The sequence below is a fragment of the Kogia breviceps genome, chromosome 19 (genome assembly GCF_026419965.1).
Source record: "Kogia breviceps isolate mKogBre1 chromosome 19, mKogBre1 haplotype 1, whole genome shotgun sequence".
NCBI classification, from domain to species: Eukaryota; Metazoa; Chordata; class Mammalia; order Artiodactyla; family Physeteridae; genus Kogia; species Kogia breviceps.
Genome location: NC_081328.1, coordinates 54,527,257 through 54,552,811, shown reverse-complemented (window position 1 = coordinate 54,552,811; position 25,555 = coordinate 54,527,257).

Genomic DNA, 25,555 nt, shown 5'->3' with positions numbered 1-25,555 from the left:
ACTTCATTCTAGGCTGGCCTGCCTGTGACCTGGAGTGCATTGACTTCACATTAGATTAAATGTGACTAAAGCCTCAAAAAAATAACCTTTTAATTATCTTTTAAACTCTGTAAAGAGAATTCATTTTGAGTGTGACATCATCCGATGATGGTTTTAGCACACTAATTTTATTCCTTTGCTGCACTAATTTATCTTAGTTTACACTGATAACCAGCCAGACGTTGAAATATTAAAATGGGGTTATCTCTGTACATTTTTACTCATATAAAGAGGCTGCGACCGAAGAACGCCTCAAAGTTTCTTGCACAGTTTTGAATTTATTAATCCCGTCTTTATTTTATGGTGTCTTGCAAAGTAACAATCTGGCTGGCATAATAGCGAAGATTCTGAGGGAGGAAAGTTACTTTAGAGATACCATGACAAGCGATAATTTTTAAAGTTATTAAAATAAGGCCAAAGCAGTTTCATAGTGACACATCCAGGTTGTTCTGTGGACCCCAGATCTGCTCTATAATAAAGTCAATACCACATTTCACAAAACGGTACTCTATTTTTCCCTGAAGATTAAGTATGGCCAGAAAATGAAGTTGTAATAGACCAACTTCAAAATGACAAACTTAAAAGTATCAACTTTGAAGTTGTACTTTCAGCATTCCTACCCTATGTGAAAGGAGGATTCTCACAGATTTACCTCACTATTAGTTAAGTGTTCAGTCCATGTTCATTGGTCAACAGCTATATGTTGGTCTTTTTTTTTTTTACCAAAATAAACCTAGTGGAGGTAGGTTCTTTAAACAAAGGAAAATCTGAGTTTGATTTTTTATAATGATTGAAGTATAAAATGGTGAACAGAGACAGTTGACTTATTCAACTATATGTTTAAACAATATTTTCTAATCGCTGGGCTGACAATGGAGGATAAATACAAAAGAATCGTATTTAAATTATTCAAAAATTATAAAGCGAGAAACTGGGTATTTCCTATAAAAGAAAGTTGATTACCATAAGATTAGAAAGTATAGGGACATTTATTCTGGCTGCACTGGCCTGTAATGTCCTGTGCGACAGAGTGGGCTTTGAGCTGTGCTTTGAGCATGGCTAGGATATTGGCTCTCTGGGATGGGGGATGCCGTCATCCCACGTGTGCAGAAGAAAGTTAGCAAAAGTGGCAAGATGTTTGGTGAGTGATGAGTAGCCCAGTGTGGCCCGGAAGAAGAGCTACATGATAGAGTTCTCCGTCAGCTTGGGACGCGCATACTATGTATTCTAGTCTTGACACCACACAGATGTGTACTTTTAAAGCACAATTCATATGGGATATTGAATAGATGAAAGGGAAGAGACTGATTGCATAAGACCATCCGAGGGTGACGTGATCATCCAAAGCTACTGTCACCAAACTTGCTTTGCTGTCATATACCCAGTATCAGGTTTAAAAACATGAGCACACAGCACACACCCCCAAACAGGTATATTCACTTATTCATAACACATACATACACCTACATATATATCATTGCTTCAGTATATGATGTACACTGTAAAACACACGTATATAGAGGTAAAAAGAAAAGATGAAATACATTTTAGAGGAAGGTTTCTTGTTGTGCCCCCGAGATGATTCTGAGTATCTCCTGAGGTATGTGCACCATTCTTTGGACACCCCTGGGTTAAGTAATAAATAACAGAAGTAATGAGAGCTACTGATGCAGAGAAGGGATTGATGCAGAAGTCCTTGCCATGATTACAGTTGCAGATTGCAGGTTAATGACAGATTAAATTCAGGAGTCTACAATGGATAAATAGGTCAAGATAGCAAAACTAAATATGGGAGAGGCATCAGTAAAAAAACAGAGTAAGAACCTTCAGAAATTCCCACCTTTATAAAAGCTACAAGAACATTGTCAGAATAAACATTTACAGAACTCTGGAAATTAGCCAGAAGCTTGCAGCAATCTGGGCAACAGTTATTCCAAAATAGTGAGAGAATCTCAGAAAGAGCAGTGAGGATTGTGGCCTTCGAATTCATCATTTGTTGCCAATTCAAATAACTATCTGATGCAGGAGCCCTTCTCTCACTGGATGTCCTAGTAACGTATGACATCATGGATCTTCTGCTGAACCACACTTTTCCTAAATGCTACGATGCAACATTATCTCTATTTTACTGCTTTTCTGACTGTTTCTTTTTGTTTCTTCTTCACACCTGGAATGTTGGTATTCTTCAAGGTTACGACATATAGCCTCTTCTTTTTATCACTTTATAATATCTGGTTGGCATCCCATTCAGTCAGATGGCCTCAATTAGCATCCATGTGCTGGTAACTCCCAATTCGGTATAATTAGCCCAGACGTCCCTCCTCTGGTTCAGATTCAGAACATCTTTTTGAATATCAAAGTATACATTTTAATCATCTTAACACACATGATTTTGGCTCTCCCAGCTCTCAGAATGCCATCATCTCCAAAACCACAATTCTAAGCTCCTTAGTTGTTGATGGTCTTAGCCCCTTCCACAGGGGACTGACTCTATTTGGACTATATTTAATACCTTCTGATGAAAGTTGTTATTCGTTTTTGTTAATAAATAAATATGTTTCCTTTTGTTCCATTATTCTATGTTTGGTTTGAACAGATACCTAGCAGAGAAAATAAGGGGAAAAAAATAACTACGTTCATTTTATCTGTTTGGGAGGTTAAACTGGTATCGTTAAAGCAAGCAGAGTTTCAACACTGACATCTTTAACATTGTAAGTGTGTTCTATTCATTCTAATCAGCGGTTTTAAGGGTTAACACAGTGTTGTGCTAGCACCACCGTGGGCTAATTTTAGAACATTTCCATCACCCCCAGAAGAAACATCTGACTTACCTCTTTCTTCAGCGCCCCCCCCCCAGGCAAAAATGACAAACCTCTTTTCGTTTCTTGTGGTTGCTACAACTAAAAAATATAATTCTGTCTTTAAAACCCAGACACTGAAAGTTTATTTTGAATTTGTGTTTTAATCATCTGCTCTGAAAGCAGTGATGAAGAAATTTCTTAAAGGACCACAACGGACCAACCAGTGAAAGGTCTAAGAAATGTAGAGTATGTGACCAGGCATATGATCTATAAATGCCCCATGAATGAATGAACTTTCCTACACATTTTCAGAGGAGCTTTGTAAATTATGAAGAACATGCCAGCGTTACATTTATCTAGTCCTTAAATCTCAGGCCTTAATCTATGACATATCTTCTAATACTTTCTTATATATATATATATATATATATATATATATATATAAATTTTAAAAATTTATTTATTTTTGGCTGCGTTGGGTCTTCGTTGTTGCGCGCGGGCTTTCTCTAGTTGTGGCGAGCGGGGGCTACTCTGCATTGCGGTGCGCAGGCTTCTCATTGCGGTGGCTTCTCTTGTTGTGGAGCAGGAGCTCTAGGCGCGTGGGCTTCAGTGGTTGTGGCTCGCGGGCTTCAGTAGTTGTGGCTCGCGGGCTTAGTTGCTCCACAGCATGTGAGATCCTCCCAGACCAGGGCTTAAACCCGTGTCCCCTGCATTGGCAGGTGGATTCTTAACCACTGCACCACCAGGGAAGTCCCTCTTCTAATACTTTCAATCATATTCCATGTTAATAGTTTATCAGATATGCCCTGAGCACCTACTGTGCGTTTGATACCATGCCAGTTAAAGGAAAAAACGAAGATGAATAAGATAAAGTATGCAGTTTCAATTAATGTCCAGCCTAGAGGTAGAGATAGATATTAATATTTTTTGAAATCTCCACATCCTTTGAAGCCCTTTGGTGAATTCTTACCTGATTTTCACCCAAGGATAAGGACTGTTAAAATAAATTCATAAAAATCACCCGCCCCTGAATTTCCAAAATCCTTACATGTATCTTTTTCAAGTTCTAAATTATGTTATATATATATATATACATCAAAATTTCTTATCTTCATGTTACAGTATAAATCATTTAGACTAAGAAGCATATTATATTCATATCCTAGCTTCCTGTACTTCTCATTTTTACCATCTATTACAACTGAAATCAAATCAAGTATTTGTTTGGTGCCTGGCTTCCTTGACAAAATATAAACTGCGTAAGTTGAGGACTGTGTGTCTTACTGATTCTTGAAATACCATCAGTTGGAGTAGAATGCAAATATTAAGTACTCCCAAACTGTTTTTGCCTGTATGTCTTCATACTCTTCTCCAACAAAGCCTGTCGAAAACCTACTGTGTGCCTGGGTCTGAGCAAATTGGTGAATAGATGTTTAATAGATGAATGAAGCCCTTCATAGCTTCAGGTATGCTTACAAGTCAAGGTTTCTTTCTTTTTTTTTTTTTTTTTTCCCCTCCTGATCTGTTCAGACAAGTAGGTGATAAATGGGACCTGAATATCGCTTTATGTAGATTCGCTCCTCAGGCTGCTGAGATAATGATTCTCAGGTGAAATTTAACTTCGCTTTGTAGCATAAGCACGTGACTTGTTCTTCTTTTTCTACCCGGGGTTTTTGTGGTAACTTGTTTTTCTTTATTTTTTTCTTTAGTCAGCTTATTTTGTCTTACCACTATAAGCAATCAGAGACTCTTGAGTTTGAGATAAGAACAGGGTTTAGTCATGTTTACACTTTCGGAGTCAAGCAGACTAGATTTGATTCTGCACATCACCAGGTGTATGATCTTGGGTAAGTTACGAAAATCTCCTCATCTTCTTCATTTAGCTTAATGCTAATATTGTCCATCTCACTAGAGGGCTGTGAGTCATTTACCCAACGTGAAATAATCAGTGATAATAATAACAATGACTGAGATTGGGGCTTATTGTTGTTATCATTTAATGCCTTAAATGAGGAAACTTACCCCTGGCGTAGCACTACTTTCATGTGGATCAGAACATTGAAATCCAATAGGAGAAAAACAGATACACACAGATTGCTTATGTGTGTTCTTGCCTTGGTCTCCATGGTGCCAAGACCATTTCTGTAAGGTAAGCTCCAGGTTTTCAATGAAAGATTATTCACTCTGGGAGCTCAGTTCCTGCATTATTCATGCCATTCTGCATGCAGCTAGATTTATGTGTCAGGAAAAACATACAAATGGAATCCGATGTACTTGCACAAGTTCCTGGATCATTTGATTTATGTTACAGTAAATAAAGACATATGTCTTATAGGTACTGGCTTCACTTCTCTTTAGAAATGGAAGTGTAGCACTTCAAGCTCTTTTCTTGGCAGGCATAGGCTTCTGAAGTTTTGCAAGCAATGCGACCTCAAATCATACACTTGCCATTTTCAACTGTGTTCATTTTACTTTTGTGTTTGCATTCAGCACTTCCAGTCCCGAGACAATGGAAAAATCTATGGCTCTGCAACATTGGAAAAGTTCAAGAGTTCCTAGTTTAGGTACAAATTATAGAAGCTACTAAAATAGGAAATTCAAATGTCAAACCTTATCGAATCTTCATCAAGCTACCTAGCTGTCTGGCTACAAGTATCTTCCCAAATCACCTCAGCCTATTGTGTATTTAAATATTACCAATAACTCTTCCTCAAGAGGGTCCTAAATCAACCTGAGTACCTTCATGTAGTTGTGCTACATTGTACTCAGTTTACATGAGCATCTCAAGTAAGTGAATGTATAGCTTGGGAGTTATTTTCTTGAACTCTAATTTGTAATCGAGTTTAAAAACAAGTCCTTGGATAATCTAAAAAAAGTTAATTATTGGTCTTTCTCATAGTTGGACAAATACATGAGGGTCTTATCAGATGGTAACTTTGGGGAAAATTGAAATGGGTGCGAAGTGTATGGGACCTCTCTGTACTATCTTTGCAAATTTTCCCTAAGTGTAAAATTATTTCAAAATAAAAAGCTTATTAAAAAACAAACAACAATAAAATCCCTTGCAATGCAAGAATACGAAAGTTTTTCTTTTATGGACAATTTTACAGAAAAGGAAAGAAGATATCTCTGAGTGATACAGTAACCAATTTCTCTCCTTGAGCCTTGTTATGGAAATAACACTTCTTGAAAATCACCCAATGTGAATGGATTTGTTTGTTAAATGCTGCCTAGAGCTTCTTTTGCTCTTAATTTCTGTAAAGAATGTACACCACCAAAACCTGAAGACACATTTGATCAGCAGCTATGGTAGCAGGTTGATTGGATCCTTACAATTTAAGTCATAATTTTAAAGTCAAGACTATTTTTGAGTTAGGATTAATGCATTCCAATATGTAAAACAGGGAGTGAACTTTTGTTTAAATATCCCATTTTATATAACAATAAGATGAAACAGAGGGTTATTTGGATTTCTTATTAAAAAGATTAAAAAGCACCTGTGGAATTAAACACAGCCAGGTATAGATCACTCCACCTTCTTCGACTCCCGTGCAAGTTTTGTTTTAAGAGCATTTAAGGGTAGGGATAGCTTTCTGAAGTATGATGCCATCTTTAGAATTGAAAAGTATAAAGACGCTTCTGTTTAAAATTAGGCTGATTTTTATGTTAAATGAAGTAACACTTGACAAAACACCATTGGGTTATGCAAATCTAGCTGAGAACCTAAGCATTACTCTGGGTGGAGAATAAACCGTGAAATATATAACATTTTCTTTCACTAAATATAATACTAAAACAATCATTTTAGCAAATCAGAGGTCTCTACTAAAGGACTATAAATGAACTCTATATTTGGTCAGTAGCTGTTTATCAGATCTGCTCAATTTTTAATGAAATCCATAAAATTTGCATGTATACTTATCAAGATACATTGCAAAATGTTTCTAAAATACTAATAGGGTTATATTTTTAAATATATTTTTTTAAACCTCAGTCAGTATTGAATGCCTAGCATATATTACAGAACAACTAGCAATGGTTATATGCAAACAAAACAAAAAACGAAAATAAAGTATAAGTTCAATCAGATTTGTGTGTAAAATCTGTGATAAAATACAACTGAACTTAATCAGTGTTATAGTTATAACACTGCCTCGTAGCTTATTGAAAGGTCAAGAAGGAACTAGATTTTAAATTTTCCAAATTATATCTGAAAAGAGAAATTGAATCCTACACTTCAAGTTAGCAAATGGCATAATTTTGGTTCAGACTTTAATTGCCTTTTTTTATCACAAGTATTCTTGGAAAATAACATCTGTGCACCAATTATGCAGTTTAACATAAATTTCTCCAGATTTTACAGTAAATATTTTGGAAACCAAATATCTGCACATGAAAATTATAGTTTTATTTTCATGAAACGATAGCTTTTCCCTGTTGTTTACAACTTAGGTAATAAAATGCTAAGTCTCTCTATTGGGTCACAGACTAGAATCAATTGAAAAACATGCTTTTGTCAATGACTCCAAAATATGCTAATCTAAAGCTTTATAAAGTTGAGGCAACAAATTATATAATAGCTGTAGAAACATTAATATAAAGTTATTTAAAATCATCTGAATTCAGAATCATGGGCATCTTCCTAACATGGCATAAGAACTTTTGAAGTGTTATGCACCTTAGTACATTTGGATTCTTGTTCTGCATTTTCTTGGACTGAGTGTGCTTAAAATATTTGGTAGAAAATAATACACTCTTAGTTGTAACTGTATGATCCGTACGACGATAATATAAAAGGGGGGACAGAGTTATTGGCCCTACTTAACAGACGTAATGGAAAGATACAGAGCATAAGAGACTCGCTGAAGACATGCCCCTTACGTATCCTGCATCTTTCGACTATGCTATATCATGCCCATTGTTGATCTAAGTCCTAAGAGTTAAGAAAGTCTGAATAACTGAATTTCACTTTCTTTAAGTTATGATTTGAACACCAGTCTCTTCTCTAAACGTACACCTCATCTGAATTATATCTGGCTAACTGGGGATCGTAAAGTGTTGAACACCATTACATAAACGTTTGCTAAAATATGCATGGCGTGTGAAGTGAAATGTCGCAGAATTGATTTTCAAGCCAATTACACCATTTTGTGTAAATTGTATTGCTTCGGTTATATAATCCATGATTTTATCTTATTATTTATTTATTTTTTTAGATTACTAAATAATTTTTATTGTCCCTTAAGCAGGCAAGCACTTTGATAATCCCATGATTTTTAATAAATGAGTGTTCCATGAAAACATACAGGATTAACTTTCTTTCATTTATTTTCCAATTTACTTCCTAAAACTCATTGGATTCAATCTTCAGGCATAACTGTACAACACACAACAACAAAAAGAAGCTGGAAAAGGACCTAATGAACTTTCTTTTGGAGACTTAAATCATAGGAGAACACTGCTCGAAATCCAGTCTTTTTATTTCTCCCATAAAGCAAACAACTACCTGCTACCAGGAACTCATTTCAATTCTATAACAGATGTTCATTTTCATTTTACCTGGAGAGAAGGACAGCAGTTCCTAATACCTCTCATATTTAGTGGGACGCAAGTACCTCTTCACAATGTGGAATTTTTGCTATTGTAGTAAGTGAAATTACATGCTCCACCTTTTCCTGTGTAACCTCCTATTTTAGCTATTCCCATTTTATGTTCATGGGTGGCATATAATCCACCAGTGTGCTCTTGAATCTTTCGTCTGTTTAATAGGCTTCAAAGGATTTTTTTTCTTTCCTCAGAGTCCTTCCTTGGAAGTAAACTGGCTCTCCTGAAGCCACCCTATTGAGAATCTCTTTTCTGACAGGTGCCCTCCATCAGGCAATGCTGTCTATGGCAATTTCTGAACTTCTGACAAATCACTTCTACTCTGACTCTATGAAATACCAAAGGTACCTAATGCTCAGACATGAAGCATTTAGAATCTATTTTGTGCCACTGAATCCACTTTCTTCAGATGTTAGGAGTTCCTTCCTTCACTGTAATTAGATGGTTTCCAACAGTGGTATGAAGAATGTTCCATATGTATTTTTCATCTACTTAGAATTGGCAATGGAATGGCAGGAAGTTCTCCTGTAGGGCTCTCAGGAGATTAGCATACACTTATTAAAATGGGAGCTGCTTTATAAAACTCAGGGATATACTTTATGCTCAAAAATATAGGAAGAGAATGTTTGATTCCTGATAACAAAGGTAATTAAAATCATTGATGATGGCTGATACAATAGGTAGTTTGTAGTGCAGGAAAAAATGCTTCTGTTTAGGAAATGTTATGTACAACTTCAAATGAAGGAAAGGAATTCATCATGTCTAATGTTATTCTGTGAGTGCAAACACCTTAAAAATTAAATAATAAATGTGAATAGGTGGATTATGTATTTTTTCCTGAATAGGTAAGATTATTTATTGGTTCATAAAACAAACATTCATGGGCTGCCTAATCATATGCCATATATTGCACTAGCCAATGTGGAATTAAAAAAACATAGAATAATACATTAGTTTTGCTCTTGCAGAAACCAGTAAGGAAGACAAAGATTCAAAACAACATTATTTTAAATGCATGAAGTAGAATGGGAAGATGTGGACAAAATATTAGAAAAACCATTAGGAAAGACAAAAGGAGTTAGACTGGGATCTAAAGAACAGGTTCTTATGGGAGATGTCTCCTGAGCTAATTGAATTAGGAATTAGCCAGACGACAGGACAAAGGCATTCCAGGAAGAACCGTCAGGAAAGAAATCAAAACACAGACATGAATACTTGCATACTGCGTAAAAAGAGAGAAAAACAATGTCTTTCTGGAGGATAAATCTGAGGCAGGAATTGGTGGGGAACTAGAGCTGAGAAGCCAGTGGCTTTTTCCATGTTATGGAAACTGTATTTGATGGGAAGCTGTTGCTGCATTTTAGGTGGTAAATTGTCATTTTAATTAGCTCACCCTAATGTCCCCATGGAGAATCAGTTTAAAGGGGGCAAAGACTGTTTAGTGTGGGAGAGGCAAGTGGGGAGGCTATTGCTATTCACGAGGCCAAGAAATTCAGGACAGACTAGGGACATAAGAGGAGTGAACGATTTCCACTTGCATACCACAGTTAGGGTTGCACAGTGGACGTTTGCTGCTAAGGATCTGTCAATTAAAACGAACTAGCCCATATCTTCATTTATGCAGGTCTATCCAAGCCCCAAGGGCAAGTCTCTAGTCCTTGAGATCGACCCACCACCAAATGGAAATCCTTCACACTTCACATTCCTCCCTAATTCTTAGAATTATTTTTTATTCTGCCATTTTGACTGTAATCTTGTTAGAAACAGAAGTAATTTCCTTTCCTAGGGTTGCCTAAAAAATGTCACTGAAATAATTCTAGTCACAAATAGCCTCAAGCCACATACTCCCATTTCATTTTAAATGCAAAGAATTCCTGTGTGTGTGTGTGTGTGTGTGTGTGGTATATTTGAGGAGAGAGAAAACAGACTTAGGTGGGGCTGAAGCTCTTCATAGATATCACTAATTCAGAATACATGCCTCTTTCTGACACACATTAAATCTGAGAGGTCTAGAATTATACATCTGTGATGATACCTGTAGTTTTCTCTCTCATTCATCTTTCAGATATTGGTTTCCTTTTATTGAATAGATTCTGACCTTCACTGGTTCCCCCCTCCCCACACTGTCTTCCCGGGAGATCTTTTCCATTTGTATCTACAGGTTGACTTCCATATCTATAGCACTACTTAGTTATTGACTTGCATGTTTTAATTGCCTGTCAAACATCGGTGCTTGGTTCCCATGAAGAATCGAAGCATAGAATTTCTAAACTTAATCCAATCCTTTTTGCAAATCCCTCATCTTCTCCACCCAAAGCAGGATTCGCACTCATATCTGTTGGTCCGTCTCTGTAAACGGGCCCATAATCTGTCCTTTCAGGTCTTGCTGCCTTTCAAAGTAACGCCTTTCAGTTGTTGCCCAATGCCCTGAGAATAACATCTTCATTTCCTATAATGGCACAGGTCTCATCACAAATTTATCCCGAGTGTTTCTCCAGACTTATTATTCCTTTACTCTTTTCTGCTCCCTTTCCTGCGGTTGTTCAGTATTAACTTTGCCAGAGGTGGTTTTACCCAGAAGCTGAAGAAGCTTGGGTTCATGTCCTCTCATTTACACAGGGCTTTGCCCGGTCATGTGCTTTTGGAAACTTTTCAGAAGTAAATTATTTTAACCGCACTTGCTTATGACAGTGATCACTCTTCTCTCCAATTTCCCTTCTGTCACAGCCTCTCTTCCCCTGGTGAGTGGCACAGAATAAGGTCAAGGGCATATTTGGGGACTCTGGATAAGGAGAAGGGGAATTTGAGGTGAATATGCGCTTAGTTTTAGTTTATTGGATAGACCTGTAGAGTGTAAGCCACTTGCTAGGTGCCAGGGTATGGGAATGGCTCCAACAGAGTGTCTACCACTCACTGTGCAAAGGCACAGTGGTCACAACAAAGAAGTGTGAGACCAGAGGTTCAATGAAGACATGAATGAGCCCTATGGTGCCCAGAAATGGGAGAATTGCCGGTAGCAGAGGGTAAATATTTCTTCTTTCCACAGAAACTATATGTGGAAAATTCTTTCACCCTTCACTGCCCTTCTATGAAAAATAAAACTTGATAGATGATTTCCACAATTTGACAAAGTTCCGAAAAATGACAGGACGTCAACAATACATTGTGAGGTGTAAAGAAAATTGTATAACCTATCTGAAAAAAAATCAGCCACGACAGAGGAACGACTGAATTATATTTTTATTCTCCTTACAGGAAACACTTTTTAAAAAACTTGTATTATGAATAAGCTATCAAAAAGTAGGTAGCCAAAAATAGGTCTGTGAGTGAAAGGTATTATAGAAGTATATTTATGTTAAATATTTTGGGGGGGGGTTGTAATAGTTATGAGCCTTTTACAATTTGTAATCTGTGGTTTCTTTCTCCAAACTATATGTTAATATTCACACCCCCCTTGGCATGGTAGAATGACATGTGCTCTCCCAACATGGACTCCGTTTCCACCAAGTAGCTATTTGAAAACAGTAATCAGTGATTTGCTCCATAAAATATGGACTAAAAGATAGTTCTAGGAAGGAATGAGATTTTCCTCTCTATAGTCCAAAGGATGGTGTGAAATGACCTACTTTTTTACATACTGCTTTAACTTTTGGACCGTACATCAAAAAATAACAAAGAAGGTATTCATTGAAAATCTTGTAAAAAGGAATGTAATAAATTTCAAACCCAAATAATGGTGGGACTAGGAGAGATCTAGTCATATCCCCTGCTACTAAGAACATCTGTAAGGATTCCAATATTAAGTCTAGTGGGCAAGAAAGAAGAAATCCAAGTATCTGATGAAGGTAAAAGAGCAAATAGAAATATAGATTGGAACAGTAATGCAATTATTTGGAATGATGTTCTTTTCTACCATAAAAAATGAATGAGAATTATATATATGCCATCTCTTCTATGTATATGCACATAGATGCATATATGTACACACATACATACACAGATTCCTCCTTCCTCCAGTAATGTGATATAAAAATTATTCTTAACAAAAACCCATTCTTGCTGTGTGAATACCAGTTTTCTTCGTTATTTTTTAAATGTTTTAAATTCTTTGTATAATAGTTTATTATTGGACTCCGTTTTTCCCATTTGGTCATTAAAATGATCTACTTTACAATGGTATAGTATTTTGCAGGTATCATTTTTCTTCTTCGTCTCCTGTTCCTTTTTCTGCTTCATCTTCTAAGCTCCACAATAACCTCTGTTCACATTCGTGGCTTTCAGAGAGAGCCAAAATGGATAGCAAAGGAAAACATCATAAATTCATTATGAAATTCTACTCTGTGTATTTTTTATGTATTCTCCAGCTTGCAAAGAGTATATTAATGGAGATTTCTAATTTTGTTCTTCAGAAGGATATAGTGTTGAGCTGTTGAATTTCTGGGCTTCTCATACATTTTCAAGCCTGACACTATCCATTTTGCATGTTGAAAGACACCTTTTAATCCAGTACGTCAACTAATATTGTGAAAAAACAGTTGACCATTTTATTCCCTGTCTTTACGGAGTACATCGATTTCCCAGATCCTCTGGTCAAACTGGACCTTTACTTATGGCCCCACCACTGATTGTCTAGGCAGTTCAGTGAGAATCATTGCCTTACTTCAGCAAATTCTAATCTTTTCAAGTCATAGATACGTTATTTCTTCAAGTGAAATATATTCATTGACTTAGTTCCTGTGTCTGGCAACGTGCTGCTAAGTGCCTGTCTTAGCCCGGCCAGGCTGCTATAACAAAAAAATACCATAAAACGGTGGCTTACATAAAAATTAAAATTTATGTCTCATAATTCCGGGAAGTCCAAGATCATGGTATTGGCAGGCTCGGTGTCCGGTGAGAGCCCACTTCCTCACTGATGGCCGTCTTCCCACTGTAACCTCACGTGGCTGAAAAGGCAAGGCATCTCCCTGGGGTCTCTTTTATACAGGCATGAATTCCTTTGTCCTCATGATCCACTCACCTCCAACAGGCCCTACCTCCAAATACCATCTCATTGGGGATGAGGTTTCAATATATACATTTTGGCGGGGGGAACAAAGCTTCAGTGCATAGCAGTATTTTCACACATCATGTCATTGATTATGTTTAACACTCTGTGAGCAAGTATTGTTGCCCGTTTGCATGTAACTAAAAGAGGGTCCAGGGAAATTAAACAAATCAAGCGTGCAGATCTAGCCCAGGGCAGCAGGAGTTTCCATTGCCGGTGCAAGCGATGTAATGGCAAAGAACATGGACTTTGAAATCACTTCTAGCTTGGCCAATCCCTCTAACTGCAGGCTTTGGAGTCCACTTACTTCACTCCACTAAACCTCGATCTTCTTACCTATAAAATGTATTCATATTAAGTACCACAGAGGATATTTGTTGATGACTGGATGAAATAAGGTATGGAAAGAACTCAGACCCATGCAAATAAGGCAGCAGTAGCAGCTAGCAGCAGCATCTAATTCCTGAACCCAAATCTGGTGCTTTTGGCTAAATTATACAGATGCTCCTCATTAAAATCCGCCTACGTAGATGAAGGAAAACAAAACAACAGGAAAAAAAATTATGAAATATGTGATGTTTCTCTTCCAAGTCCAAGACTCATATATATACACCAGAAGGCACCTGGCATGATATATAATGTACCCGCCATTTCAATTTTTAAGGGAACCAAGTCTGCATCTCACCTTCACGCCATGACCCCCAAATGTATATCACACCAAGTGCAGCTCATCAAGAAAAGTTTTCAAATGCAATCACCAAGGAGCATAATCTATATATGAGCAAGTGGGAAAACTAGAGAATTTTTGCTTTTAATTACAGATGTCTCTAGAGCCAACTGTGCTGCCCTCCTTAAATGGAAAAAGGGACTTAATGGAAAACCCTCTTCTATATTTTAAAAATCAAATTTGTGAAGATTTTATTAAGGAAAACCAAAACAACTTTCCATTTCTGGTTTTAAACCCAGAGCCAAATATCGTACACTAACAAGTGAAGGATGGGCAAGAGAGGAAGGGGAGTGAACGGAGCTTTAAAAAATGATGTTCTCGATAAAAAGACAGGCCTCACTTGGCTATTTAGGTTGAACTGTTGTGGGTCTCCGATGTGACCTCATGGGACACAGCCCATTAAGCGCTTCTATGAAAACATAAGAAAATCATTTTATTCCAAGCAGTAGCCACTCCACATTTTCATCATGAGTTAACCACAGTTCTCAATGTTCCATTAGCCCAGGGGAAGGTTCAAATTCAGAAACACGTAAACGAACTCTCTAGCTCAAGGCTTCCGTCCTGTCTGGTTTCTCATTCTGGGCCAAAGTTCAGACGACTGTGTATTTTATAAACACTAACTCTCGATGCTTATCCAATTAGCATCTACATCACTGCTAGTGAAATGGGTGCTATATTCTGGAACATCCAAGCTTGTTTTCTAATCATCAAAAGCAATTGACTGAAGTTAAACCTCTTTTCTCTTTCAATCATTAGACTTCTGCCTGGCCCATGCTCTAGGACGGAAACAGGATTTAGAAAAGACTGGCTGTTCCTATTACAGCCCGTGCCAGCTACATACAGATTCTGTCTGGTTGAGATAAATTACAAATACTCTTGGGCCATATCTAGGTTACCAACATTATTTCCATGTTTCATTCTCTCTGAAGAGATTAGTGCTGTGACCTACCAATCAAACTGAGAAATGATGTATTTATTGAAGACGCTGATTTTCACTGTGGAATATTAGTAAACCTTAAATATCTCAAACTAATGCAAATTTCTCTGGCATCCAACACATCTAAAAAAAATCTAGAGAGGATGTAAAGAAACCAACACTGAGCCTGGATTTATACTTAGAGACAAATCACATAAGGTAGGAACAGAGTAATAATCCAAAATGTAGATTTATATCTACCCTAATAAGCAGGGCAAAAATCTCAAGGATACAACCATAATAAATGATACTACGAATGATTTCACATTTAAAACTGAAAACCTAAAGATGCTTCAAAAGGTGCAACGCTTCTTCTAAGGAACAGCAGTCTGAATTCCTTCCCCAGCAAACGAAAGCATAATAGCTGGAAACTAAGATGCTTTATATAAAAGCTGATGTCATTTTCACTTTTTTTTTTTTAAGTTGTTAAATGATATTGACTTTTCCATTCAACAGGAGGAGCCTCAGAACAAGTTTTAATGCCGTAAAGGATGTGGTCAAATTCTTGAACGCTTTATAGTGTAAAATCACACTTTAGGGAGACGCAAGTCCTAAACTGTATGATGGATATAAATGAAGGACCAGTGAGTTTCATGGCACACCTCTTACTGTCCTCTAGAGATGTTCACTTCCTTCATTTCATTTGCATTTTTAGTTCAGGTTGTTGACTGCCTCCCGGCTGGGACCCCAGCCTCTAGTAGCACCCCTAAAAAAACCTTCAGGCACGTTTCCACCACTGATATCTTTAACCAACTCAAATGTGAACATGTCTGCAATCAGCTGAACACTCTTCAAATAGATGAGTTGAAGTATGCTTCATTCAGCTTTGACCTGAGTCTGAACATGTCTGACTAGCACTGAAGTTGTGGGTCCATTTCTTCAGGGTCTTATTTCCGTGCTCAGTTTGCTGATGTTGAAATGTCTCGTATTCTACTGGGCACAAATATTCCAAACATTACTCACAGAAATTAAAGGAAAGTAGACCATATTGGAATGGAATTATTCATTCAATTCAATGCAGTCTAACATGGCTAATTCCATGCGGGAGTCTTAAGTTTAAATAAACTTTCCACAGCAATCTATTTTCTGAAGACTTTTGCTTTGTTTGAATTCTTTTATAGAAGGACATTTTCCTCCATATGTTTATTCTCACAGACAAATACAGGAAAAAGCCCACTTGCTCTTGTTGACCTTTCTGCTTAGCAACTATGACTTTTCTTAGCTCAAAGGTAATTCTTTATTCAAGAGGGCCTTATTTAGAACACATGATAGGCATTCAGCGTTTTCCAGTAGCCTCTGAACACCACAGAGTATTTATTTACATTGTATAAAATTAGAGGAAATGAAGGGGTTATGCATTTGAACTAGAAGCAACAGCCTAATTCTCTTTATGGAGAGATTTCAGTCAATGTCACTTTTTTGGGAAAAAAAAAAAAAAAGAACTCGGATTACAGACATTTTAAACAATATAGATATTTGTTACCTAACAATGAAATGTATCATGTCATTTTCTAAATAAGGCCCAGGGTATGAATTAAGGGCTCTTTCTAGTCTATGCATTGTCTAGGAGTACTTTTTGATTCCTGTCTTAGCAAACTAAGACATATGGAGTCATCTTTGCTTAACTAGCCCAAATGAAAACTACTTTAGGAGAAAATATTATTTAAAAAGGACTTATAAGATATCTAACTTTATGTGAGTTCATGTATTTGCACATAGATCATTAATAAAAAATCAGTTAATGAACAACTGGTATCTGATACAAGTGGAATTTGACCAGAATGGTTTTGATTAACACAGGTTACAACTCTTATCCTTTCCATTGCTTAAAAAGTGTGAAACTTATTCATTTAGCTTGAGTTTAATTATACTTGAGAGCAAATTTACTAGAACAAAATTTAAGGTCAGGAAAAACTACTGTAAAAATGCACTCTTCATATTTCTAAATGCAGCATGAAAAAGTAATATTTGAACTCAAGGGGCAAAAATACTTCACGGTGCCTATTTGTGAGAGGTCCATTAAGTAAAAAAAAAGTGATAAATACAGAACAAGGATATAAAAGCAATTCTAGAAATAAAAGCTAAATGATTTCTATGTGCTGCAGATACCGAAATGGTTGAATATAACTCCGTCCTGAGAAGATTTTAGGAAGAAAAAAATGTAGCCTATTATATTCATATGGACACTGAAAATAGGCTTGAGAGATCCATAATAATGAATGCCCATTTAACACGGTCGATTTCAAAAGTAATTGCTCAACACACCCAAACCCTTATTATGTAAGCTCTTCTTAGGAGACATTTTATACATAATTTTGTACAAGTCTTTATTAAAGATAGTCTATTTATGAAGCTCAAAGAAGAACTGCTGTAAGAATAAATTACATTGAAGCATTGTCATGTTCAACTGTATACATTCCACAAACTTGAAATCCAGAAAAACAGTTTTGCCGATATAACTGAGTAAAGATTCCTTGTATAGTAATTATATTAAAATATTTTTAGCATCGTTTTTTTGGGCTGTGCCCTGCCTCATGTGGGATCTTAGTTCCCCGACCAGGGATTGAACCCGTGCACCCGGCAGTGGAAGCGGAGCCCTAGCCATGGGACCACCAAGGAATTCCCCTAAAAGTATTTTAAAATGTAAGAGTGGGTTGTATAGTAAAACATGATTTTGAAATACTCCAGTGAGTTCTGTACTCTTTACAAGAACTCCTACTGAATATAAAATGCAAATACACACATATGTTTAACAGAAGTTACACATAGCGATTAATTTGTGTGTTGAACATTTATTTTTTTTAAATTTATGGATTCACATATTTATATAGGTATGTAATAATATGTGTGTATATATGTGTGTGTGTGTATAGATATAGAAATAAGAGTGTTTATCTCTAGATAGCATGCTTATAGGATATACTTCTTTTCACTTTCAATTTTCTGTTTTCTAAATGTTCCCTCACATAGAAATATTAACGTTACACTTGGAAGCAGGCTTATGTAACCGCGGAAACAGATGGCTTTGTGTATACCCTTTATCGCATCAAACAGGAGGCTTTAATGTTACCTCACAATAGATGAGGCTTGGTTATAGCTGGACTACCCAATGGCCCCACTGTAATATACATTTTCCTGTTCATAATTATTATTCAATGTCTTAAATCATTTATTGTAAAGATATGTGAAGTCAATTTTACAGGATATGCAAATTCTTTGTTGGGTTATTTAGGGTTGGTAATCATTTTTGCTCTATTAATATCATTTCACTTATGTCCTTCTGTACCATGAGAAAATCGATCTGTACTTTTATCCCTTGTAACTTGAAGAATGAGTTCTGCCCATTACGATCTACTTTCATGAACCACCCGAGATGATAATCACCTATGACTCTAACATGATTATCCTTTCTTGCCTTTCACGCTACCTTTCTCCGTACTTCCCCATCCACCTCACCAAAAGAAGAGGGGGGGATACAATTAGCTCATCTGCCTATCAGTTGAAATCATGGAAAGAAAAATATGGCACATGCCCAACACCTGTTTACAATGGTGTGGGCAGGATGTAAAGGAGGAGAATGTGGTACCCAGGGCTAGCAAGATGATGGTTTGGTAACCATCCCTAGACCTGAAGAGCAAGAGAGAGAGAGATCAAGCCATGAGCTGTGACAACAGGGCCACCTGATAGGCTCTGCGACCCTTAGTGGAAGGCTTCAGCCAGCATGTGTTAACTCCACTAGCAGGGAACCAGAGGGATGGATAGCTGGATGGACCCTCCTCTATCCGTCTAGCTTCCTGCTACTCTTCCCCGTTGGCTAATCCTTACAGGAAGCCCAAAGGGAGCCAAGTGCTGTAGTTCCTATCGGTCACATTGCCGGGCATGGGGACGAGTAGATAGAGGAGCTTCCGGGCCAAATGGGAGGCACCCAGCCTCCTCTCCTCTGAGATTTGACTTTTGTCCAATAAGCACCCCAAACGAGAGCTATTAAACTTTCGTGAACGTCAGATCATTTTGAGAGCTTGATGAAATCTAGAATAATCTCTCAACCCAGAAAAATACACATGTAAACACACACACACACACACACACACACACACACACATATACAATGGGGCACGACGCCCTTTTAGGGAGCCTGACGTAACTCCTTGAGACTATCCAAATACCAACATCAAGAATTTCTGCCACAATATTAATAAAGTTTAGGGACAGTATTTTCTCACATGAAACTCTTAAGTCTACTTGCTTTGGTGATGTACATAATATCAAAATAAGGACGGTTTTATCCAAATTTGTGGTCTATGGACTAATCAATTATCTAGAAAAAGCACAGCATATCAAGAGGATACTCTTGTCAAGAAATTCACATTTGGAAATCACATCAATAAGGAAACGATTTGCAAGTATTTATCTTAAAATACATTTACAGGATTTAAGAATTTTAAGTGAGGGTGTACATTCAAATAAGAGTATTAAATGGCTTATGTTGAAACTGTTCTAATTTATTGTAACTACAAGCCAAAGATATACTCATGTTCAAAGTCATTTGTTGTACAACTGACACTTCTACTACTAAGAAATCTTCCAGAAAATAATTCGGAGGTGGGCTGAATTAATTATATATATGTGTGTGTGTGTGTGTGTGTGTGTGTGTGTGTGTGTATTATATATATATATAATATATATATATATTTATAGCAGAATCTTCCAAGTTTTGAAAAACTGTTGAAGTATTTTTAGGTTGTAAAAAAAAAAACACCGTGCCTCTCTGATAGAAACCCAATGGACGGTGCTTCTTCAAAGGATATAGGGATTGTGGTCAGAAGCCCTAAGTAAAAGGCTGACATCTGTGTAGTGATATAATGTCAAACTGACGCAGGAATGGGTCTGTTGATATTAGCCTAGCTAATCATTTTGCTAATTGGACAGCCGTTTGGGCCACAGTGCAAAGTCCTATCAGTTTTCACTTTAACTACTCACACAGATGATGTTTGACTCAAATGTATTACTTTATATCAACACACTGAAAGGCTGTAAAAATAATACCACATGTGCTGCTGCTTCTTTTTAATAAGTGTCTTCCTCAATTTTCGCTGTTATAATAGGGATTTTCACGCGAAAAAAATTAAAGGTTATTTAAAGGATATCAGTTGAAAAATGCACCCATAAGATTCTGGAAATAAATGCAGCTACCAGCGCAATTCTTAGTATCATTAGTCTGTCACTTGTCTTTACTAAGAAACGCCATTCAAATGGACCTACCTTTGATTTCCCGTTTAAGTGGCCTTTCTGTCTACTTCCTTCATACAAATAATGTGGTTTCATCTCCAAAATAAATTCATATTTTTAAATAAATTTATTCCATTTCTTCCTTTTTAGATATTTTTCATTAGATGCTTGTAGATATTTTCATGTAGCAGATGAAAAGCAAGATTATTCTGACTCTGCCAGACCAAATGCATAGACAGTGTGAAGTCAAAGAGACTGCATACATTTTAAGAAGCAGAACCACTTTCTGGCTGATGGTTTCAATCCATTTCTTCCTTGTATTAGTGATTTTTACCTTCAAAGTTAAGAAAAAAAGGATTGCAAAGTTGCCATTGTAGAGATGGGTCAGTAATTAAAGCCAGTATAGTGTCTGCCAGCTACAAAGAATACCACCCAAAGCAAGGAATTTTGTAGTAGATTTAAAGAAAATGATCAGAATTACTGTACATACTTCAGATCAGCTGAATTATTGTGGCAACTAAACAAGTGGGTGTTTTCCTTAAGAAGTCTTAAAACTAGGAATAAGTTTTTATTAATGTCCACAAGATTATTTTAAAGAGTTAAGCCCCCAAACATGAGTTGTTTGGTGAGTTATTGCATTTTCTGGCTAGGTAACTTACTATATTTTGCGAACAAAACTACCCTTTAGAGAACTTTAAAATAAGGATTATTTAGGACATTTTGTCATTTAGGTGATTGGGATATCTATCAGGTTGCTTTATAATGAGATTTAAACTAATGGTCAAAATTCTTGCCATGTCAATCTGTTAAGTAGGAATCAGGAAAATGGGTCTGTTTACACTCCATCTTCTTTATTTCTCCTGCTTAATATCTGCTAGATATTCAAACGGACAGTGAAATAAATAGTGGGAAGAGAATCTTGCCATAGCCAGACATCTTGGCACTGCAGGAAAAAGTTTATCCAAGTGGAAAAATACATAATCCTAAAGAAAGATTGATTTTGAAGAGAAATACGAAGACAAATTGTCCTACTTATTTCTTTAATTTAAAGTAAGAAAATGGAAATATATACACATACTCCTATTATGTCTCTATATATGATCTTAAGGGCTCTGCCATCTCATCTTTATGCCTTTGCTTCCGCTGCTTCCTCTGCCTGCAATTTCCTCCTACTTCCCCATTCACTCCATTCTCAGCAAGCCTACCTGTGTGATTCTATGTTCTCTCTCCAGGACTCAGTTCGGTTTCCCCCAATGAGACCCATTTCCTGCATCCTTCCCACCTCCTGACTCTCAGGCTGTTAGAAGTTCCTTCTCTTTGCTCTTAACTTCAGGAGGCTCATCTGCTTCATACAGTCTTATACACTCTTATCTTACTCAGGGCATGTATCACCTTGCCTTCTAATGGCTAACAATTTTCTCCTCTTGTAAAATTCTTGAGAACATTTTTTTTTTTTTTTTTTTTTTTGGTGCTAGGAGGGCCTCTCACTGTTGTGGCCTCTCCCATTGCGGAGCGCAGGCTCAGCGGCCACGGCTCACGGACCCAGCCGCTCCGCGGCACGTGGGATCTTCCCGGACTGGGGCACGAACCCGCGTCCCCTGCATCGGCAGGCGGACTCTCAACCACTGCGCCACCAGGGAAACCCAAGAACATTTTTTAATCCTAGAATCACTTTTGCCCAGAATAGTACCTGCCTTCCATATAGTAGGTCATAAATAAATGATCAATGCATTGAATTGGAACCCCATTTGGGGGACAGTTTTTCAAAATTTAAACTTGAGTTTATGATGATAATAATTCAGACTTTCCTTCCTTGGCTTGGCTAGGTTAACTGATGGATACTCTTCATATAATTGCTGTTGAAGTATACAGATGGCAAACCAATATTTTCTTCTCAGTGCTTCAGATATCATAGGTTATAATTTCGGTCACTTGTCCAGTCAATAACTCAGAGGATTCATCTTTGCAGTGAAGAAATAAAAAGATCAAACCAAGTTTTATAGTCTATTGACCTCAACAGCTTTCCATGGTGAAAATAACACATTTATTTTCAACTCTTTAAGGGCTGAAACTACTTTCTTCATTTCTGATTCTTAGTGCTAGCACACTGGTGGGTGTTATTTAAAGTTTCATTGAATTAATGAGCAAGTAGTATGACTTTTCAAAATTGCCGTGGCCGCTAGGTGATCTATTTCATAAATTGAAGGAGATTTTCGTGCCTTTTTGAGATAATGTGGTCTGTCTTGTTTAGCTATGTAATAAACTAGCACCCAAGAATTGATTTGCCTGTGGGGGGGGTGTGTCTCAGTTTGTCTTTAATTAAAATAGAAAATATGATTACAATCAAAATATGGTAAATAGTAGTTAGAGCCGTGATCAACCATATTTGATGGCCCATCACTCTGGCCTTCAAGACCCGGTACAAAACACTAGAATTCACTGATTAATACCTTTTCCATTATCCATTACAGTCCAGCCACCTTGGCCATTGTGTATTGTTTCTTAAGCATGCTTGTTTCTGCCCTCGAGCTTGTGTTCTTATTTTTGCCCTCAAATCTGCTCAAAGTTGACTTTTTGTCATCCAGATCTCAGTGCAAATAGCTCTTCAAAGTGCCTTCCTTAAAGACAAACCTAAGTAGCCTCCTTCAGCCTTTCCCTATCACATCACTGTCTCACTTGCTGGGTGGCATTTACCACCATACAAAATCATCTAGTTTGTTTTCAGTTTCTGGTCCAATGGAATATTTAGAGATTAGAAGCTCCATGAGAAGAGGGTCCTTATTGTTTGTAGCTGCCACTTCCTTACTGCCTAAAACAGTGTTACTCACTGAATAAAATGGATTTCTAAATAAGCATCAGTTCTTTCTTTTTGTCTATGTGTGTAAAGGGAAGTGATTGTTGAGAGCAGATGTGGTTTACGTAGATATAAGTCTATCTATAGTCTATGCAATAAGTATATCATATGGTGTAGGATTTTGTTCCAAGCTCTACAGCAAAAATCAGTAGCACATCATCAATGACTCCAGTAAAATATAAGTTGAAAAAGAAGAAAAATTTGTTTTTAGCACCTAATTCAAATTTGGGGGGAAATAAAGCACTGTACTGTGAATACGTATTATCATTTGGTGTAAACTGATCTGATGCAGATTTGAGGTGCATTAGAGGTGTTTGGAATTGAAGAGAAGGGTCTGTAAAGATAATATATTATTCTAGCCTTCATTGCTTCCTTAAAATTGAAAGTGTGTTCTCTGTGATCCTCCTTTGGGAATGGAGACTTATTCAGAGGGGGCGTTTGCCTGCATTTGATTGTTCAGCTGTATATCAACTGGTGTGGGTTCAGCAGAGGTCTCTGCCATTTTGCATTCAATCCTCCAGAAAATCACGACCCAAATATCCTACAACAGGGATCAGGCTTCGGTTTAAGTGCTGCACCCCTCACATACTTGTGTTCTAGTCATTTAGAAAAGTGTGATTAAAAACCATTATGTGCCCTAACAGATGTGACCTTAAAGAGGTTTAAAAAAAAAAAAAAAGGTGCAAAGCAATAGTGGTTAGACTAACACCAGGAAAGTATTATAGGAGCTGAACCACACTGAATACTTCTCATTGATTACTACCTTCTGTTTCAAGAAAAATACCATGATGTTTAAGAATGAGCTGCAGCGTTCCTAAATCAGCTCCTTTTCCCCATCTCCCTGCTCTCCTGGTTCTAATGAAGAAGAAATTAAATGTAGATGGTTTCTGAATTTTAAATACTCTTCACCGAAGAGGATTATTGGATTGTTACCATCTTCATTTCCTCTACTCTCTGATAATTTAATCCATGTGCCAGGAAAATACAAAACAAACAAAATAAAACCATGGAAACCATTTAGAAAATGAGATCCCCTTGTTTGAAAGTATTTCTATATAAATATTAAAGCATGCTTGGCAATCTTGGGGAAATAAGTTAGCTCGTTTTTACTAAGTGTAGTGTGCTCTTGTTAGCTGACGGGGTCTTGCTAATTCCCCGGAGTGTTCACAAAGGCATCTCAAAGTTTTTGTCTTTAATATAATTCACTATGTCTTGTTCACAAATATGCTGCTTCTGAGCTACCAGTGGTAGAACATGCAACATAAGTGGTCCATACAATAGGAGGGATTTTGAAAGTAATAATCTCTCCTATTTGTAAAGACTGATAGATTATTCTGCTCTTCTCTTTGTGCTTATTTCCTTGACTAAAATATAACCAGTGGTATAAATTTATAAGAAATCTCCCAAGCAAACAATAGAGTCTGTCAGCATTGGAACTGGACTACTGAACTTGTATTCAGTAATATTAGGCATAAAATAAATTTGCCCAAAAAGTCTACTAGCAATACACATGTGTTTCACTAGTATTTATAGTAAAATTAGATTATGAGCCTAAAAAAATATTTCTTACGATTATGAGCTGAATAAAATATTTTTAACTTCAATTTTATATTTTCTTTATACAGAAACATAGTTTATAAGCAATAGGACAATAAAATAGGGCTATTGCACGTTAGAAAAGGTAACTTTGAATGCCTTGTCTTGTAAAGAATAAAACTTAGGGCAAATGAATCCTAAATAATTAAGGTTTTATAAATTGTACAATGTATTGTTAAATTATAAGTACTTTTGAGATATTATCCAGTAAGAAGATATTTTATAATAAACTTATAGGTTAAAAAATTCTTTTAATGGTCTTCAGTATGTCCTGTGTAAAAAGATGGAGGTGAAAATATTAGGAGGAATTTTACCCAAATTCTTGTAAATTTGAATAAATCTGCTGTTTGAAATCACCCCTCACAAACAAAGTTTCCTGCCCTTTCAAATAACGACCAATTTAAAAATTAAAGTTTGCACAATAATAGTCTGCTACTGTGGCAGTTATAATTACATGATACATAGATTTAATTGTTTAAATAGTATGTGTCGTGAGGGTATAAATCAGGGACCTGTGGAAAAGCATCGTCCTCCATCTCTGCCTTAGGAGAACTGAGGGGAGTCTTTGGGGTTGAATAAAAGGCACTTGATCACCTGGTAAACCCCAGCCATCACTGTTCTTCCATTGAACTGAGGATTAATTTTATTTCTCAGTCAGGAAGCAGAAACTTATCAGGGAGCAGAA